Below are 8497 nucleotides of genomic sequence, written 5' to 3'. Positions count from 1 at the left end.
CTGCCCAGGGAAGTGGTTGAGTCACCATCCCTGGAGGTTTTTAAAAGACGTGTAGATGAGGCGCTTAGGGACATGGTTTAGTGGGCATGGTGATGTTGGGTTGACGGTTGGACTCGATGATGTTAGAGGTCTCTTCCAACCTTAATGATTCTATGATTCTATGTATTTCTATATAGAACCTGTGTTTCCTGCTTTCCAGAATCTGGATCTACAGTCTAACAGATAGTATGTATTTCCCACATCTCTTTCTCTGCCCATTGCTAGAGCTCCTATTTCTTCTGTAGAATAGTCCAAAAGCAGAAAAAATTCTTCCTGTTGTAGTGCTTTGTTCTGCGAGAGCCATTCTGTGTTTGAAATTAGGATAAGCACTGAGTCCATCATTTAACATTCTCATGTTGTATTTTAGCTCACCTTTACCTATCCATCTGTGACACTCAGAGAAAACTGGAATAAAGAATTAGGGAAAAGAGAAAGGGTCAGCTGACAGAATCTGATCAGGCCAATTACACATTCCCTTGCTGTGATTTGAAATGAAATGTAGCACAAATGCCAGATCGGTCCTGCATTCTCAGGCTATCCAACGTTAAAAGCCTTAAGCTCAGACTATAGAAACACAAGAACTGGTCAAGTTGTCATTCATTAAATGCTTTATGCTTTGCTTCATAAAGATTGGCTGATAAAGGAAAATACACAAGTCAAGGCTTAACACAGGTAACAATGAGGAAAATATTTAGACTTCTCTTCTGTTTCTGCCCCAAAGCCCTGAACAGAAAAAGGGTTCTTCGCTTAAACCTCTCCCCAACTGCCTAGAAAACAGCTGTTTTCTTCTTTAAAGAAGAGCTTTGAAAAGAGTGTTGAAGGGATTCAGAGACAGAATCAAGCACAAGTTGGTACACAGTGTAATTATGGAGAGCACATGTTTTAATGGTGATAGTCTATTAAGTTTTATAATCTGAAATCAGTGACATTTGCAATAATTATTATTAATAGCCCAGTTTCTTACTAGTCATATTTAAATGGAGCTTTATGGCTTAACTAACTAAAGTAATCAGCTTCCAATGGTGTATTATATTAGCCTAAATCATAGAACAGTTGAGTTTTAAGATGTGCATTCAGTAGCTCTCTGTAACTACTTATTATGCTGTAAATAAGGTAAAAATAACTCTCAACACTATTTACCCTAAATTACTCAGAGTTCACTAACGGAAAGCCCCACTGAAACCCAGATACAGTTTTCCATAAAGTAGAAGGAAAGACTGTGGCTGTTTGTGACCCTTCCCTGAACCTGAGATTATGCGAGCCGATGCACAGCACCTTGACTCTCCTGACACAGTCAGGAGATTTTCAGTGATTCCAGCATCTTGGGATCAAGTCTCTCACCCCCTAAATCTTTCATAACATGTTCTTTAGATGTTGTGCCACCAAGATGATGTGTGTCGTACTTATTCCTAATTTCTTTCATGCTGACATCTTTGCTGAGAAGACTGCTGCTAGTCATCTCAGAGAAAATAAATGAGATTCAAAGCAACGAGAATAATGCAGGTGAACAGAGGATTATGAAAAATGAGTACAGCAAAGGACAATTTGGAAGACTCCTCTCAGAAACGAGTAGGGGGTAGAAGTGCCTGTCTGCATCCTAGTCACACCTGCTGGGGACTTGAGAACTTTGTGTAGTTTTAAATTGTCTGAGGATCCTACAAAAGCTCTTTTGAGGCAGCAAGGGATGATATGCTTTAGGGATCCACTGGGAACAGTTTTTCTGAATAGAAAGGTGACACTTTAAGAGCCTTTTTTTTTTTAACTGTAATCATGCTTTTATCAAAGGCTTTCCTTAGAAACTGTTTTATTTCTTAATACCCACACAGACAGCATTAGCTGGTCTCTTTTAAATAGTTTAAATGTTAAATTCAAAGTAAAAAGTTTTCTGTTCTTTGGGATTTTTTGTTGTTGATGTTTGGGTTTTTTTAAGGACATACAACATCCAGAACAGTTTTCCTAAAGCAGTTTCTGGATTTGATGTAAACAGAGAATATCCATTCAAAGAGAGAGATCAGAACGTTTTGTAACAATAAGGGAAATAATTCTTAAGAGGTAAGAAACTAATTGAGTCTTCAAAGCCACTTTTCTCAAAGGAGTTAACATCCACAGGATGCATGAAAACAACTTATTTTTTTCTTCACCTTTACTAACCTGGCACCTCTTTCTTTTTAACTTGCCTATGTGTTTTGCACCTATTTTAAGTGAATTAAAGACAAGCAATTCATAGAAGTAATGCATTTTCCATCAGGCCATTGCTGCTTGTTTTCTCAGCATGTTCTGCAGATCCATCTAAAGAATGGATCCTGTCATTGCAAAAATCAATTGGTGGGCAAGGTGGTCAGCATTTACCAACAACAGATAATTAGCACTATAGTAAATATAGAGTGTAAAGGAGGTACTCAAAATATGTTTTTGTTGGTCTATATTTTGGTGTGATAAATGGTGCTTTGTGTTATAGGTAGTTGGTGAATGTAAAGATTTGCATTCATTCTAGATACTGCATGCTACAATGCCTGTTAGTAGCTGTGTACCTGGCACATTTGTCAATTTTGTGTCTTGACCTCCGGGTCTGCTACAAAAAATATGCTTGTAGCAAATGTAAGTGGAGTGGGACAAGACTGTGTTTGGAAGAAAAATGTCAGAGTTGAAGTGAAGGCAGAGTTATCCTATCACAATGTTTTTTTGAATATCATGTAATAATTTATATTCTAGCTATTCTTACTTTCATACTTGTAAAGACGTACTCATTTAGACCATTTTCATCTGGTTGTCTTAGCTTTCATTAAGAGTACACTGAAATTCTTTATAAATATCCTTGTAACAGGATATTGCAAGGAAAAGGAAGAAGTTTGTAGCTGTCATATGACCAGACACGACTCCATGATTATTCTTAAGGACTTGCCAGTGATTGTCAGTATTGTCCAACCAGGTAGTCCACAGAAAGTATCCTCCTAGCTCACTGGATTTCTTTTAGACAGGCAGAAATTTCCCACTAGCCTGGAGCTTAGAAGCTATGCTATCTCCACTGCAGCTCTGAGAGGTGAGCAAAGGAAGGATTTATTTAACACAATCATATGGTTGGACAGGATAGCTGGAAGTCATCTAGTCCAATCCCTGCTCCCATCAGGGCTAACTTGAGAGTTAGATCAAGTTGCTAAGACCATTTGACAGTCAAGTTTTGAGTATCTCCAAGGACAGAGGTTCCACAACCTTTCTGGGAAACTTGTTTCAATACTTAACCACTCTCATTGTTAATTTATTTCCTTATATCCAGTTGGAATTTCCCTTACTGCCACTTGTATCTGTTGACCCATGTCCCTTTGCTGTGCACCTCTAAGAGGCTGGTTCTGTCTTCTCTATAGCCCCCTAGTAGGTAGCTGAAAGGGGCAATTAAATCCCACCTTAACCTTCTCTTCTCCAGGCTAAATAAACCCATTCCCCTCAGCCTCTGCTCACGTCATGTGCTCTAGCCCCTTAACCATCTTCATAGCCCTGTGTTGAACTAACTCCAGCCTGTTTCTCTTGCACCGGAGTGCCAGAAACTGCACAGTTTTCCAGAAGCAGCCACACAAGTGCCAGGCAGAGGGCAATCTGCTCTCTCCTTAATCTGTTGACTGTGTTCTTACTAACACAGTCCAGGATGCAGTTGGCCTTCGTAGCAACAAGAGCACACTGCTGACTCGTGTCCAACTTGTCCACTAGGACGACTCCTTTTCTGCAGAGTTGCCCTCTCACCTGCTCAGTCCCCAGCCCATGCTGTTGTATGAAGCTATTGCATCCTAGGTGTAGGACTTTACATTTGTTTTGCTGAACTTCATGAGGCTCCTTGTTAGCACAGTCCTTCAGATTGTCTCTGTTTCTTTCCAGAGGGTCTCTCTGAATGGCAGCCTCGCAGTGTCTCAACCATTGCCCCCCACTTGGTGTCATTCATAAACTTGCTGAGGGTGGGTTCTCTCCTGTTGCAGGGGCTGTCAATGAAGATGCTATGTAGTGTCAGTCCCAGTATCAGCCCCTGACAAATGCCTGTAGAAACCAGCCCAGTTAGACTTTGAACCACTGAGCACCATCCTTTGAGCCTGACCATCCAGCCAATTTTCCATAGTCCTCCTGTCTAGTCTGTCTCTCCAATTTGTTTTTGACTGTGTCAAAAGCCTTGCAAAATTCAAGGTAAATTACATTCACTGCTCCGCCCGCATCCACATAGACACTAATTTCATCACAGAAAGTGATCAGGCTGGTCAATAACAATTTTTTCCTTCGTAAATACGTACTGGCTGTTCCTAGTCATGTTCTTATGCTTTATGTGTCTGGAAATGGCTTCTAGGGAGAGTTGCTACATAATAGGGACTGAGGTGAGGGTGGCCACCTCAGCCAGGTGTCCGCCTCCCTGGTAGAGCTCTTACTGAGGAGAGCTGGGAGTTGGAGGAAGGAGGGTTGGGATCTTAAAGGAGAATCTTACAACGGCAGAGGCTTGACCATAGTGCAAGAAACATGAAAGCACATGCAGTTAGCTAAGCTGGATTCAATTGTGCAGTTTCCTCAACAGTGAAGGAAATAGTCGAGATATACCCTAGATATGAAGTTAACTTTAGATAGTTATTTCAAAGTGAAAAATATTCTCCAGGTTTACAGTCCATCTGATTTCTTTGATCACCTCTTTTCATGTACCTAGGGTGAAAATGGAAAATCTTGGGCATCAAGAATTGCAGGTTCAATTCCTAACTTGGCTTTCTGTATAAAATGAAGATCATTTTGTGACAGTGAAATGGGGGAAAGCTGAAAATTTCAATATTGGATAGTTAGAAAAATTGCCATCAACAACTGGTTATTTCAGTATAACATTTTTTTTTTCATTGCTAAAAGTATTATTGATTTCTGCTGTATTTTTTTTTTTGCCATTTGGAAATTACAAAGCCCTTAAATAATTTGAGTTTTCCCTTATTCCTCAGAATTGCGGCGTATGACTGATAACTGCCTTTAGAACTCCTAATAGCTAAATTACAATTATTATGCAAAGACCTACAATAGACAGTTATATGGATTGTTAAATGACTTTGCCTTTTTTGCAAACCATAATCATTTTCCTTTATTAGCTGAAGGATTTCATAATTTAAGGAAGATGAGAACCTATAAGTCACACTTTCAAATAAGGAACATGGATATTGCAAACATTAAATTCTCCCATAAAAATGTTAAGGCATCATTAAACTAGGATCAGATTAATACAATTCAGTCAACTCTAGATAGATATTTCCTGTAATAGGCTGAAACAATACCTAGTGATATAGGATGTATAAGATTTTACTACAACCAATTTATAAACCTATAAAACATACAGGTATCACTCAAAGCCATCATTAATTTTGCATGTCTTGTATTAAATCAAGTGAGTTTGATAAGGAAAAATATTCCCCTCCCTTACTGTATCTCTCCTTCTATTGTTAGCTGCTATCATAGCATCTTACTTCTACCGTAAGTCAGATGAGAGATTCCTTCTGGTAGAGGTTGACCTGAGAATCTGTGCTTGATTTATCCATCTGTTTAGATGTCTGAAAGATTTTCAAATGAATTTTCAGGGCATAATTTAGTTCTCACTTGTACCACCATAAATCTGGAGTCATTCTGGGTTTGTTCCAGAATAGCAGCAAGCAGGATTTGACCCCGAGTTTAGTCAAATTAAAAACAAAGGCTTGCATCTCTTCTACTCAGCTGGGCAAAGGAAGGGAGATAGCTGGGGAAAAAGAGGGTTTGGACTAAAGGCTCTGTGTGTGTTCCTTCCAAAGGTACAAAGGTTCCTTCTCTGTGGATCTGGAGAAATGGCAATTTCAGAAAAGCAGCACGGAACCAATGAGACAAGCGCTTTATTTATCAGCGCACCTTCCCAAACCTTTGAGTGCATACCTGCTGTGAAGAGTACAGCTGAGATTAGGCTGGGCTGCTTCTAATTCCTAACCTGCTCATTCAAATTTAGCTTAGATCAGTTTTCACATGATTCTCAACAGGGCCCATGTGGACTATGTCTGTGTTACTTGGATGGTAATTTTGGCCCAAAGCATCGCCTAGTAAGCAATCAGTGACCAAACAGATTTGGTGCAAAACCAATCCTTTCATTGGGGTAATGAGAAGAAAAAATACTGGTTAATAGCAGGGGAGAGTGTTGCTGGCTATGGTGCCCTCTTATGAACAATCTTCAGAACTTCTGTTAGACCAGCATCTGTCTCTCTCCCGTTCTGCATGTAGGCGTATGTACCCTGTGGCCAAAGTGGAAATGCAGGAGTTCTGATACACGGTCTATGTTATCTATTTGTCCTGTGACTTGTGCCTGAGAATTGCTAGTATATGTATTTAAAGTGGTGAATATATTGCCCTACTTTGACCTCCATTTCGGTATACCTGTATTTGGATATGTTAGCACAGATTTCCCAAAACAGAGCAAATTTATCACATGCTCATTTACGTGTGCATAAGGGACTTGAAGAGAGGGAAATGTTTCTCCCGCGCCCCTAGCTTCCCCAGACACGTATCAGTGCATTATGTTAAAAATAGATCAGAGCATGATAATAGGCTGTAATATACTGTTTCTATGTATTAGTAATTGGGTATTACATACCCTCCGCTGCTGAATTTATCGCAATAAGATCCAGAGGTTGAAGCTGGACTTAGGAGGAAACACCTACATGCACAATAGTATTTGTTTGTATTAATGATCAAAAATGCAATGCAAGCAAACAGAAGGAGATTTCAAACATTGTAAAAGATGAGTATAGATTAGTTCCTTTGTAAAGCTTTTCCATTTTCATCTAAGATAAGTTATGTGATTTAGCTCAGTATTTGCAGTATTCCCTAAGGTCTGTATAGGACAGATCCCAGAGTACCTCAGTCATTTATTGAATCATCTAATGCAATTGAATTCTGAGTGACAGCCAAAATTATATGTAGTTAGTAAAAGATGTTGTTGTATTTAATCATATAATTGTGCATCCATTTAGATCAGCCCAGCAATCATAAGAACCCTTATACACAAGTAGCTTTACCTATGTGACTCGTCGTTAGTAAGTAGGAAAGCTCACTCAGAGGGCATTCTCATGCAGAGAATTTGAAGAATGAGGCCTAGCTGTATGCCAGCAAGACACATTTCTAATAATCCATTACTGTAGATGAGGATTGTGTTTAAATTAGGCTTTTTGCATGCAACCATCTTGTTGCAAAGTAAAAGATGCTACCCTGGTGATATCTCACATGGAAGAAATTATGAAGAAATTTCTGTTATATTTTACCAATTTAACTGTATGGGGGGGGGGGAAAGCATAAAATAACATTTCAGCCTAGATTCCAGCCTAGATACCCACTGAACCTTTCCTGAACTGCCCTCTCAGTACATTCTCCCACTAACAACTTCTGAACCTGTTAGTAAGTACCAGCCAAATTTGAAAGAGGAAGTAAAGTTTCAAAACGCATTGTCTTCTACACCAGCTGTGTGCGATAATTATTAAGTTTTCGCTGTTTTAACATTTCGATGTTTACACGTCCCCGGTCAGCTAGCCAGGCTCCCACAGATACCCACTGAACCTTTCCTGAACTGCCCTCTCAGTACATTCTCCCACTAACAACTTCTGAACCTGTTAGTAAGTACCAGCCAAATTTGAAAGAGGAAGTAAAGTTTCAAAACGCATTGTCTTCCCCCAAGATTCATGAAAAAAAAAAGTCTCAGAATATAATGCAGAGAACCAGATTTGCACTCTCGGTGAGGGAAAGGCATTTACAATTCAGCTGCTGCGTATACTCTATAGCAGCAGCCATCCGGTCCATCAGCAACATGCATACTTCTGGGCTTCTCATACCATTGTCTGGATACTGTAGTGCTGTAATAGCTGGAGATGTGATGAGAAACTGGTTTGACTGTGGCCTCACATCAGTGATCTAAAGGAAATAGCTCACTGAACAACTTTGTTGTTTAGTTAAACTTCGTGTTTAATGAAATATTTTAAGATTAGAGCCATTTGGTGCAAAATCCTCCAGTTGCAAAGAGGAGGATGTTCAACAGCAAATCAAGGCATAAATGATGCAGAGGTTTTGTGCTGTCCGTTTGCAAGTAATGAGCTTGGTTCATTCCATATGGCTGGTAATTGCTATTAGAATAAGTCACAAAGTGAGCTAGTATCTTTGCTCAAACACGAATTGTTGAAATTTTCCAAGTCAGAAAACAACCGATTGGTTGAATACTAGCTTGGGAGTCAGGAGACCTGATTTAACTTTCTGCTCCACTTTAGGCTTTTGGAGTTACCATAGGCAAGCATTTAAAATATGGCTTTACTGCAGACTGCAGTGAAGCATCAAGGTCTGCTAGTTAGTTTTTAATGAGCTAGCTTGGAAGCAATCTGTGGCAGTACTCGGTTAACTTATCCTCGGCTTCATTTCCAGTTCATTCATTAATTTAACATGTGACAGCTGGATTTCA

The sequence above is a fragment of the Pygoscelis adeliae genome, unplaced genomic scaffold (genome assembly GCF_000699105.1).
Source record: "Pygoscelis adeliae isolate BGI_AS28 unplaced genomic scaffold, ASM69910v1 Scaffold38, whole genome shotgun sequence".
Lineage (NCBI taxonomy): Eukaryota > Metazoa > Chordata > Aves > Sphenisciformes > Spheniscidae > Pygoscelis > Pygoscelis adeliae.
The sequence above is the reverse complement of the archived record's forward strand: the minus strand, read 5'-3'. Positions refer to the sequence as shown.